Source organism: Lissotriton helveticus, chromosome 7 (assembly GCF_964261635.1).
Source record: "Lissotriton helveticus chromosome 7, aLisHel1.1, whole genome shotgun sequence".
NCBI lineage: Eukaryota > Metazoa > Chordata > Amphibia > Caudata > Salamandridae > Lissotriton > Lissotriton helveticus.
The window spans coordinates 222,934,519-222,948,029 of NC_136068.1; positions in this window are offsets into that span (position 1 = coordinate 222,934,519).

Consider the following 13,511-nt stretch of genomic DNA (forward strand, 5'->3'; position numbering starts at 1 on the left):
GATTGGCGTGTATTTTCAGAGACACAACTCGCTGCTGGAAAATTAAGGAGAGCTAGAGTCTGCATTTAAAAACAGTCAAACACACCGTGCAATAACGTACAAGGACTCTTACTTACAAAAATGTTTTTGTGGCAAGCAGAAAATCCGTCTGGGTGAGCAGCCGGTGGTAACTGCAAGGCTCAACAGAAAGGCGAATATACTTCGCAGGGCTCGTTGTCCCTTATTTCCTAAAGAGCGGAAAAGCGATTATCTCTTTAACTTCAAAAAGAGAGAGAGAGACGGCAAGGCCACCCGTCAAATGTTTACTTACATTAACTCGACTGGTAGACAGGCTACAAGGATCCGCACCGCACAGCGTCTGCAAGGATCCGGACAGCAACTCCGCCAGACCGCAATGCGGAGTTAGTGGGCGGGGCCGATTAGTGTTGGTTCCATTAAAAATGGAAGAAATACTCAAGGTTAGAACCGGGAAGGGCTGATTAAAGGCAGTGATGTTTAAAAAGTTTCTCAGACAGCACAAATGAATAACAATAGTACAAAAGAGTCACAAAGCAGTTCTAATAAATCGGTGCAAGTCTCATGTGAGAGGAAAGTACCTCATTCCAAATCCACAAATTGTCATATGTTGCAAGTGGTGCTTCTCTCACACAGGAGGAAGTAAACCACTTCTTAAGTAAATTTCAGACTACAGAGTCGGAAAAAAAAACACATGTTGAAAGAAAAACTGTGAAAAATGAGGGATCTCACACGCAGGTTATTGCAGGCCCATTCAAACAATATTCCAGAGACATAATTAAATTCCAAAGTACAGATTACAAAAATACAGATGGAAAACAGCACAGTGATTAAGTAAAAACGTGAATCAATGGGTGCATCTCTCACGCAGGAGGATGAAGACCCATTTAACCGCTATTCTGGAAATTACAGGAATTGACTTTAGGGTCACAGTTGCCATAACGGATCAATGAGAGCCATGTTAGGTGTATCAACCTAACGCTGCCAATTGTGATAGACTGCTATCCTGTTCATTCAATCCGTGTTTTATGGAGTCCAGAAGTGACATCCATTTGGACTCCCGTGTGTTGAGGATAGACAGGAGGTTGCCTCCTCGTCTACCTAGAGTCACCTTTTCAACGGCAAACCACCGCAAGTCTGTGACCAAATGGCCAGCTGTCAGCCAATGGTCCACAAGGGGGGCGCCTGCCACTTTACATCTCAATCTACTGCAATGGGATGAAATTCTAGCCTTAATTTTCTGTTGCGTCTGACCTACATACAATTGACCACATGGGCAACGAATGATGTATATCACTCCAGTGGAATTACAATTTGTATAGTGTTTGAGAGTGTATGTGCGCCCACGATGATCAAATGTTTTAGTCTGGATTGTGGTATCGCAAGCAGTACACCCACCACATCTGTAGTGGCCAATTACAGGGGGCAAATTCCAGAGGGATGTTAAAGTAGGTTGGCTCTCGCCTTCAAGGAAAGAGTGGACAACCATGTCCCTTATATTTTTAGCTCTCTTAAAGGAGTGAAGAGGCAACTCTGTTTGGTTGATGACATCAGCTACTAATGGCCAGTTATAATTGATGATCTTCTTGATGTCATTGCTGCGAGTGGAGAAGGTCGTAACGCAAATCACGCGATCAGTTGTGGCCCGTGAGGCATCATTTGGATTAAGTAGAGAATCTCGGGGGTTATACCAAGCCCGTTTTCTGGCTCTCTTAACCAACCTGATGGGGTAGCCCCGTGATATCAGGCGTTCACTCAAGACCTCTGACTATGTAAAATAATCGGCTCTTGTGGAACAATTCCTCCTAATCCTAAAGAATTGGCCAACTGGCAGGTTGTCTTTTAGACCTCTAGGGTGGTGACTCTGGTATTGTAAAAGTGAATTCCGCTCAGTGGGCTTCCTAAACAAAGTAGTGTACAAATGGTCTGAATCTACGCAGATCGAAATGTCTAGGAAAGGTATGGCTTCTTTGCTGGATTCCATCGTGAACTGGATCGCCGAATTACGGGAGTTAAGCCAATTGTGAAACATTTGGAGGTGGTCAACATCTCCGTCCCAAATGCAAAGGACGTCATCTATATATCTGACCCAAAGGGGCAGATGGGCCTTGAATGGATTGGTGACTGGAAAAATGTGCTGGTGTTCGAAATAATCCATGAAGATTATAGCCAGATTTGGAGCGAAGGTGGCCCCCATCGCTACGCCCCTGGTCTGCAAATAAAACTGATCTTGGAAAATGAAAAAATTTTGCATCATGGCAATTTCCAATAATTCGATAATGAACTCAGTGGGGACCTGGACCGGGGTGGGTCGAGTGTCCAAAGCCATTCTCATTATGTCCAATGCTTCTTGTTGGGGTATGCTCGTGTAGAGCGATACGATATCGCATGTGACTAAAAGGGAACTCTCTGGATTGAAAGGTCGACCATCTATCAGATTAATGACTTGTGTTGTGTCTCGTAAGTAAGCCTTAGTTTGTAAAGCAATAGGCTTAAGGAAAAAATCGACGTATTGGCACAGAGGTTCTAAAAGAGACCCGCAGCCAGAAACTATCGGGCGTCCAGGAGGTTTACTAAGGCTCTTATGAACTTTGGGTAAGGTATAAATTGTGGCCAGTCTAGGAAATTTCTGATTAAGGAACTCGAATTCCTGTTTACTCAAGAAACCGGTATCCAAACCCTTTTGCGTAACCCTTAAGATGGTCTTAGTCAAGTCACTTGAGGGGTCACTGGATAAAAGACGGTAACTGATGCCATCTGATAGTTGTCTGTGAATTTCTGCTTTGTAGTCTGAAAGGTCTTGGACCACAATGGCACCGCCTTTGTCCGCAGGTTTTATAACAACCTCTTTGTTGTTACTCAGATCCGACAAAGCCTTCTTCTCTATTTTTGATAAATTCAGCCTCGTGAATTTGGGCTCTTTGAGTGAATGGTCTATAGAGGAGGTTACAATATCCTCAAAGGCAAGGATCCGGCTGTTCATAGCATACGTAGGTGGAAAAAAGGTTGAGGGGACCCTCAGGCCAGTGGCCGAATTGTTTAGTCTGGTGGTCTGATTTCGAAAGAAATATCGCAACCTTATCCTTCTGAAAAAACTATACAGTTCCGTTTTCAACAAGAATTTGTTCACCGAAGCAGTGGGAACATAAGAAAGTCCTCGGCCGAGGACTTTGAGTTCTGCCTCCTGGAACTGGTGTTTGGAGATGTTAATCACAGGACTAGTAGTACTGGGAGTGCCAAGATCTGGTGGAGTAGGCACGGTTACCATCTGTAGGTGTTCCTCCGTGTCGATATCTCCCCGTGAGTCTCGGGGCGGAAAGTAACCCGCTTCTGTTGCTTGCCTCGGCCCCCTTCCCATCCTGCCTGATTCTGTGGTTGGCCTCTTGTTTGTCCGCGGGGCCAATTGTTGCCGCGGCCTCGTGGTGGGCGCCACTGTCCCCGACCCTGATCTAAAAAATGAGGTGGAAACTGAGGGGGATACTGCTGGTAAGTGGGGTCTTGAATGGGATAGGGAGGGTAAGGGTAGGATGTACTCGGTCCTGCCTCAGCCTCACTGCCAGAACTGTAAGAGGAGTCCGAAAAAGTGGTATAATTCTGTCGTCCTCTATACCCCCCGCGGCCGCGATTGGTAAATCGGCCTTGGTTGTCCTGTTTATAATACTCTGGCTGTAGGTAAGGATACACTAGTTTTTTATCGAAATTCCTGAGATCACGTGCCAATTTCTCCAATTTCTTTGTTTGTGCCGTAGTGTCAAAATCTTTGATGGTTGCTTCCAGGTTGTCTATGGCCTCCTTGGCTTTGGTGAGTGTGCTATCACCCAAGATTTCCGCCTTCAAATCTGCGATCTCTTTACTTAAGGAGACTACCTGTTCTGCGGCTGTCTCGACTCCCAGCACCATCCAGTGCCGGGAGCAGTTATTTGCCACGTAACTAAACCCCTCTTTGAATTTAGGTACGTCAACGAATATCACTGGCTCGATTTTGATTTGCAATCCCACCGGGATTATATTCTCTTGCAGGTACCTCGTAAAGAGGTGACCGTGAAGTCGTGTTCGAATAAGTTTTTTCTCTAATCTTTCTAGACGGGCTACCTTATCATTGAGGGTGATGTCAATAGCCGGGACCGAGGTAGATAAGAAAGTGGACGACAGGTCTTTAGTTAGCTGATTGATATACTCCTCTGTATAGGAAAGTAATTCTGATTCCACCATGGTGTAGCTAAATTTAATTTAGGGAAAAGAAACCTCGCAGGTCAGCACCTGCTCAGAAAGTGTTACACAAAGGGGGGTTAAACCCATGTAGTCACGGGGACCTGGGTGCTATGCGATACATGTATAAGAGGGGGGTCCCCGTAAAGGGAGTGTATGCCAATGGGCCACACTAGAACATGATTACTAATTAGTCAAACAATAAACAATGACATTTCCATTGGTAATAAAGTTTTATTACCAAAAGACAAGCGACAAAAATATCAGTGATAATACAAAAATTCAATATATTGACAAAGCCCCAAAGGGTCGACGTTTCGACAACCAAGGCCGATTTACCAATCGCGGCCGCGGGGGGTATAGAGGACGACAGAATTATACCACTTTTTCGGACTCCTCTTACAGTTCTGGCAGTGAGGCTGAGGCAGGACCGAGTACATCCTACCCTTACCCTCCCTATCCCATTCAAGACCCCACTTACCAGCAGTATCCCCCTCAGTTTCCACCTCATTTTTTAGATCAGGGTCGGGGACAGTGGCGCCCACCACGAGGCCGCGGCAACAATTGGCCCCGCGGACAAACAAGAGGCCAACCACAGAATCAGGCAGGATGGGAAGGGGGCCGAGGCAAGCAACAGAAGCGGGTTACTTTCTGCCCCGAGACTCACGGGGAGATATCGACACGGAGGAACACCTACAGATGGTAACCGTGCCTACTCCACCAGATCTTGGCACTCCCAGTACTACTAGTCCTGTGATTAACATCTCCAAACACCAGTTCCAGGAGGCAGAACTCAAAGTCCTCGGCCGAGGACTTTCTTATGTTCCCACTGCTTCGGTGAACAAATTCTTGTTGAAAACGGAACTGTATAGTTTTTTCAGAAGGATAAGGTTGCGATATTTCTTTCGAAATCAGACCACCAGACTAAACAATTCGGCCACTGGCCTGAGGGTCCCCTCAACCTTTTTTCCACCTACGTATGCTATGAACAGCCGGATCCTTGCCTTTGAGGATATTGTAACCTCCTCTATAGACCATTCACTCAAAGAGCCCAAATTCACGAGGCTGAATTTATCAAAAATAGAGAAGAAGGCTTTGTCGGATCTGAGTAACAACAAAGAGGTTGTTATAAAACCTGCGGACAAAGGCGGTGCCATTGTGGTCCAAGACCTTTCAGACTACAAAGCAGAAATTCACAGACAACTATCAGATGGCATCAGTTACCGTCTTTTATCCAGTGACCCCTCAAGTGACTTGACTAAGACCATCTTAAGGGTTACGCAAAAGGGTTTGGATACCGGTTTCTTGAGTAAACAGGAATTCAAGTTCCTTAATCAGAAATTTCCTAGACTGGCCACAATTTATACCTTACCCAAAGTTCATAAGAGCCTTAGTAAACCTCCTGGACGCCCGATAGTTTCTGGCTGCGGGTCTCTTTTAGAACCTCTGTGCCAATACGTCGATTTTTTCCTTAAGCCTATTGCTTTACAAACTAAGGCTTACTTACGAGACACAACACAAGTCATTAATCTGATAGATGGTCGACCTTTCAATCCAGAGAGTTCCCTTTTAGTCACATGCGATATCGTATCGCTCTACACGAGCATACCCCAACAAGAAGCATTGGACATAATGAGAATGGCTTTGGACACTCGACCCACCCCGGTCCAGGTCCCCACTGAGTTCATTATCGAATTATTGGAAATTGCCATGATGCAAAAAATTTTCATTTTCCAAGATCAGTTTTATTTGCAGACCAGGGGCGTAGCGATGGGGGCCACCTTCGCTCCAAATCTGGCTATAATCTTCATGGATTATTTCGAACACCAGCACATTTTTCCAGTCACCAATCCATTCAAGGCCCATCTGCCCCTTTGGGTCAGATATATAGATGACGTCCTTTGCATTTGGGACGGAGATGTTGACCACCTCCAAATGTTTCACAATTGGCTTAACTCCCGTAATTCGGCGATCCAGTTCACGATGGAATCCAGCAAAGAAGCCATACCTTTCCTAGACATTTCGATCTGCGTAGATTCAGACCATTTGTACACTACTTTGTTTAGGAAGCCCACTGAGCGGAATTCACTTTTACAATACCAGAGTCACCACCCTAGAGGTCTAAAAGACAACCTGCCAGTTGGCCAATTCTTTAGGATTAGGAGGAATTGTTCCACAAGAGCCGATTATTTTACAGAGTCAGAGGTCTTGAGTGAACGCCTGATATCACGGGGCTACCCCATCAGGTTGGTTAAGAGAGCCAGAAAACGGGCTTGGTATAACCCCCGAGATTCTCTACTTAATCCAAATGATGCCTCACGGGCCACAACTGATCGCGTGATTTGCGTTACGCCCTTCTCCACTCGCAGCAATGACATCAAGAAGATCATCAATTATAACTGGCCATTAGTAGCTGATGTCATCAACCAAACAGAGTTGCCTCTTCACTCCTTTAAGAGAGCTAAAAATATAAGGGACATGGTTGTCCACTCTTTCCTTGAAGGCGAGAGCCAACCTACTTTAACATCCCTCTGGAATTTGCCCCCTGTAATTGGCCACTACAGATGTGGTGGGTGTACTGCTTGCGATACCACAATCCAGACTAAAACATTTGATCATCGTGGGCGCACATACACTCTCAAACACTATACAAATTGTAATACCACTGGAGTGATATACATCATTCGTTGCCCATGTGGTCAATTGTATGTAGGTCAGACGCAACAGAAAATTAAGGCTAGAATTTCATCCCATTGCAGTAGATTGAGATGTAAAGTGGCAGGCGCCCCCCTTGTGGACCATTGGCTGACAGCTGGCCATTTGGTCACAGACTTGCGGTGGTTTGCCGTTGAAAAGGTGACTCTAGGTAGACGAGGAGGCAACCTCCTGTCTATCCTCAACACACGGGAGTCCAAATGGATGTCACTTCTGGACTCCATAAAACACGGATTGAATGAACAGGATAGCAGTCTATCACAATTGGCAGCGTTAGGTTGATACACCTAACATGGCTCTCATTGATCCGTTATGGCAACTGTGACCCTAAAGTCAATTCCTGTAATTTCCAGAATAGCGGTTAAATGGGTCTTCATCCTCCTGCGTGAGAGATGCACCCATTGATTCACGTTTTTACTTAATCACTGTGCTGTTTTCCATCTGTATTTTTGTAATCTGTACTTTGGAATTTAATTATGTCTCTGGAATATTGTTTGAATGGGCCTGCAATAACCTGCGTGTGAGATCCCTCATTTTTCACAGTTTTTCTTTCAACATGTGTTTTTTTTTCCGACTCTGTAGTCTGAAATTTACTTAAGAAGTGGTTTACTTCCTCCTGTGTGAGAGAAGCACCACTTGCAACATATGACAATTTGTGGATTTGGAATGAGGTACTTTCCTCTCACATGAGACTTGCACCGATTTATTAGAACTGCTTTGTGACTCTTTTGTACTATTGTTATTCATTTGTGCTGTCTGAGAAACTTTTTAAACATCACTGCCTTTAATCAGCCCTTCCCGGTTCTAACCTTGAGTATTTCTTCCATTTTTAATGGAACCAACACTAATCGGCCCCGCCCACTAACTCCGCATTGCGGTCTGGCGGAGTTGCTGTCCGGATCCTTGCAGACGCTGTGCGGTGCGGATCCTTGTAGCCTGTCTACCAGTCGAGTTAATGTAAGTAAACATTTGACGGGTGGCCTTGCCGTCTCTCTCTCTCTTTTTGAAGTTAAAGAGATAATCGCTTTTCCGCTCTTTAGGAAATAAGGGACAACGAGCCCTGCGAAGTATATTCGCCTTTCTGTTGAGCCTTGCAGTTACCACCGGCTGCTCACCCAGACGGATTTTCTGCTTGCCACAAAAACATTTTTGTAAGTAAGAGTCCTTGTACGTTATTGCACGGTGTGTTTGACTGTTTTTAAATGCAGACTCTAGCTCTCCTTAATTTTCCAGCAGCGAGTTGTGTCTCTGAAAATACACGCCAATCCGCTTTTATGTCAACAATTTCTCCACGCAAACGGCTCTCCACACGACCCCGTTGAGTGAGACCTTTGATGTATTCGAGATAATCTTGTCTCCTAATAGTTTCTTGTAAGTCCTTCAACACTAACTAAACTTCTTTAATCTTTGTGGCTAGCACTGTTACATATTCAGTAATGTGAGTTTATTCACTTACCCCTTCCAGCTCGCCCGAGTGGCCATATTCTAATATATGTGCCAAACACGCTGTTTCCTGGTGTACCATATCCGCCAGAGTACCGAGGTAATTTAACCATCAATTTAATATAATAATTAAGAGCGGTAACAAGGCCTGTTGTTCTGCTCTTGTGGACACTTTAAGTACTTTGAGAAGGTCAATGGAGCCTTCGTTTCACTATCATAGTACTGTGACTTATGTTAATGTACAGTTTTAACTGTAGCCTTTCTCCTCTGTAGTGGAGCCTTCCACCTTTATTGACTGACCGCGACTTACCAGCGTGGCGCCAATCCAGTGTACAGAGCCCCTACAGGCCGTACCCCATGGTAATTTATTTTTGTTGTATGTGTTTCGAATCAATTACTTGGTTTAGACTTTTGGACCAATTCCCGTCTTTACCATATATTAAAGTCGTAATATCTTTTCCCACAGTTGGCCCCCCTCCCCCCTCCCCGTGTGACGTCCTGATGAAGACCCCGTGAAAGGACTACACTCAGCCTGTTAATAGGGGTCGAAACGTCGACTGTTTTATGTTGATACACCGGGCACTATCCTCATTAATTTGATTCATCATATGTGCCGGATGTTTTGGACTATTTGTTAATTGTTTGTATTTGGCCGTATTTTGGCCGTCATATTGTAATTTTTGTATAGTGTCATTTAACCTTGTAATAATCAGGTCATTTATACTGTGTCTATTAGCTTTATTACCTTCCTCCCTAGCATTCTTTTCCTTTCCTTTCCCTTTCCCTCCCCCCTTTGGGGCTTTGTCAATATATTGAATTTTTGTATTATCACTGATATTTTTGTCGCTTGTCTTTTGGTAATAAAACTTTATTACCAATGGAAATGTCATTGTTTATTGTTTGACTAATTAGTAATCATGTTCTAGTGTGGCCCATTGGCATACACTCCCTTTACGGGGACCCCCCTCTTATACATGTATCGCATAGCACCCAGGTCCCCGTGACTACATGGGTTTAACCCCCCTTTGTGTAACGCATACATTTTCTCAGCCCAAAGCCTTTGTGTCTTTCAAAAAGGGTGATGTCCCTTTTCTCTTTCAATGCTGGTTTTCTTCCAGCATGTCACAAATTTACACTTGATTTTCGTTATTTATAAACAAAGCGCCCTTCCTTCCTCCCATTCTGGCACTTGGCCCATGCATTTACTTTTTTACACAACCATTCCCAAAGTCTCATTCCACAAATTAAGGGATTTATTTCATAGCAAACCTGCCCCCCCTTCCACGTGCCAGTGCATGTCACAAATCTCTGACATGCACTGGCTTCACTAAAAAGGACACAAATCTCACAGACACTGCTAGGGGTGATTTACAAAAGGGAATCTTTCATTTGGGTAAAATAGATTTTTTTTTTAAAAGAATTCAAAAATCGATTTTCCCCAGCTGGGGTTTGAACCCTTGTCAAAAAACACTCATAGCACCTGTGAACTGCCCCTGTACCATCTGTTCTGCATAGATATTCTCAGCACAAAGCCTTTGTGTCTTTCAAAAAGGGTGATGTCCCTTTTCTCTTTCCATGCTGGTTTTCTTCCAGCATGTCACAAATCTACACTTGATTTTCATTATTTATAAACAAAGAGCCCTTCCTTCCTCCCATTCTGGCACTTGGCCCATGCATTTACTTTTCTTACACAACCATTCCCAAAGTCTCATTCCACAAATTAAGGGATTTATTTCATAGCAAACCTGCCCCCCCTCCACGTGCCAGTGCATGTCACAAATCTCTGACATGCACTGGCTTCACTAAAAAGGACACAAATCTCACAGCCACTGCTAGGGGTGATTTACAAAAGGGAATCTTTCATTTGGGTAAAATCGATTTTTTTAAAAAAAAGAATTCAAAAATCGATTTTCCCCAGCTGGGGTTTGAACCCTGGTCAAAAAAAACTCATAGACCCTGTGAACTGCCCCTGTACCATCTGTTCTGCATAGATTCCCCCCCCCCCAAAGCCTGTGTCAGTTTGCATGCCAACAAGGCTGGCAACCCCAACTTCCTCTGGCCAACAATGACGTGGGCCCATCAAAAAAGAGCAAAGTCAAGAGTAAATCAAAGCCAGAGGTACATGGAGATGCTTTTGAACAGCTAAGGCACAAGAGGAACACTGAACACTATTATAGCGCCATCCCACAGGGAGAGTCCGCTCAGTCTCACATCTCACAGTACACAGAGGCCCTAGACTTAGACTGCTCTTCAAACACTGAAGACAGTGATGAGGGTGAGAAGACAAGACCCAGTAAGAGGAAATGGGCTCCAGTCCATACCCCTCGGGTGCTCCAATTCGAGCCCAATGAAATAATTCATCCCAGGGAGTAATTTTTTTATTTATTATTTATTTATGAAGTTTTATATAGCACGAACAGGATCCCGAAGGATATTTGAGCGCTTTACAAGAAGGATGAGGATGGAAGGAGGGTAATACATACAATAGCGACCTTAAGTAGGAATAAAAGCAAGAATAATCACATAATTACAAGAAGAATAGGTCAAAGTAGCGTAATACAGTAAGCAGGTACATAGCGGACTAAACGGGGGCACACTATGAGATTAAGAAGAGCATCATCCAAAGATGGTCCAATGGTTGTATGATCAATGATCTAGTGCAGGTGACCTTAACCCATTTAAGGTAGGAATTTGTTTATTAAGAATCTTTTGACTTCCCGTTTGAAAGCAACAGCTGAGGAGATTCTGCGTATTTCCGGTGGCAGAGAGTTCCATATCTATGGGGCGGCACCGGAGAATGCTCTCAGGCAAGTTCTCTTTTTCCTAAAGATTTGAGGTTTCAAGAGGAAAGTGTTAGTGCTTCTTGAGGCTCTCCCCCGCAGGATAATTCAAGTTTTTGCATTAGGTACCAGGGAGTTTTGAAGTGTAGGGCTTGGTGCGCCAGAGCGGCAATCTTGAACTGGATTCGAGCTTCATATGGTAACCACTTAAGAGATTTTAGGACTGGGGATATGTGCACATTTCATTTAGTACCAGTAACCAGTCTGCCCGCAACGTTAAGTGCTGCCCTTAGTGGAGCTATGGTGTATTTGGAAAGGCCACAGAGCATAGCGCTGCCATAGTCTGATCTCGATAAGACGAGCGTTTGAACTACCTGCCTGAAATCCATTTGTGGAAAGAATGGTTTGATATTTCTAATTGTCCTCATCAAGTGATTTGTTCCTCTACATGTTGCTGATATGATTATTCATGTTCAGGTGCTTGTCCAGGGTGATTCTGAGAGACTTGGCTGAGCCTATAATGAGGGGGGTGCAGTTGAAAGCCGTGAGGTGATTCAGTCAATGGTCTAGTTTGGGGATGTGGTTCGGAGGAGAGATGAGAAGGAATTCAGTTTTTGAGATGTTGAGCAGGAGATGGTTCTCAGTTAACCAATTTTGAGTATATGATAGGGTAGAGTTGAGTGATATGATGTTATCTGGGGGGTAGATTTTCAAGTAGAGTTGTGTATCAACCGCATTCATATATAAGAGAATGTTCATGAAATTTAGTGAGTTTGCTAATGGTTCCAGGAAAAGGTTGAATAGTATAGGAGATAGGGAGGATCCTTGGGGTACACCCATGAGAACTGGGGAGGTCTGGGAGAGAGAGTGGTTTGCCTTAACTCTTTGTGATCTATGGTGAAGGAAGGACGAGAACCATTGTAATGCCCTACCAAAGCCCATCTTGTTCTTTAGAATGGATAGGAAGTTGTCGTGATTGACCGTGTCGAATGCGGAGTAAAGGTCGAGGAGGATTAGGAGGCAGAATTCCTTTTGGTCAATAATTTTTAAAATGTCATCCATAACGTGAATGAGAGCCGATTCAGTGCTGTGCCCCTTCTGAAAGCCAAATTGATGCTGGTTCAGGAGTTTGAAATTCTCAATGTGAGCACAAAGTTGGGTTTGTATGCATTTTTCTTGGAGTTTGGCTAGGGTGGGGATGTTGGAGATAGGGCGTAAGTTATTGAGGTCAGCATTATCTGCGTTCGTTTTTATAGTATCGGTGATACCTGAGCTGCTTTTAGACAATCTGGGATCATACTTTGTGACAGTGAAGCATTTACAATCCTTGTTCAGGTAGGAATGAGAACTTTCTTGATTTCTTTGAAGATGGCCAGGGGCAGGGGGTGTAGGAAGGTATATATCTGACTATGGTTAACCCCAACTTTTTGCCTAGTGTTTTGCTGGTTTTTGACTTAGTTGGCCTGGGATCCTGCTATTCAGGACCCCAGGCTTACTGCTATCTCTGTTAAAATGGACTCCATGTACCTTAGGTACATATCTAATTGGATACTCGGTCGCCTTATCAGTCCCTGTACAGAGTACCTTAGGTATCCAGGGCATAGGTGTACCCAGGGCCTACCAGGGGCTGAAGCATGTATTATGCCACCCCTGGCTGGCTATCTAAAACTGACACAACTGGCTGCAAGACAGCTGGGGCAAGGTGGTGTAATCACCCTTTGCTATAGATATAGTATACCTATATCTAACCCTAAAATGGACACATATATTCCTATTAGTCACTCTTTTGGCAGGCCTTATCAATCCTGAAAGCAGAGTGCTTGGAATTATGTGAGATGGTGCTCTGGCATGAGCTGAGCCCGTCTGCAGCTTGCAGAACCAAGTCCTAATAGCTGTTCCATGATAACGCTATACCATATACTCTTAAGTGCATTATCAACCTCGCGGTTAAATGTTAACTCTGGTATAACATTATCAAAACATGTCGAGTAAGGTGTCATACGAATTGGAATACTACCCCCTCGCCAATTCTGGCGACGGGGGTTGCATTCCACCCTTCTAGAGGGGCACGACATGTATGTAACTGTGAACCCTGGTTAAAGTTAACTCGAGCCTTGGCATCACAAAATGAATGATGCTACCACAGACACAAGTCTGACCTCCTGCTGCTGGGAGTCCTTCCAGTGAGGGAGGACTGGACAAAGGGTTTCCTGCATTGGGAGGTGCTAGCACCACCCCAGACAGGATTTTGTGTATTGAGGTAGGGAGGCCTGAAAGGAATGAGACATGCCTGGGGCACACAAGGTGCCCTGTGCATACACCGGTTCAAACCAGTTGCTGGGGCACTCC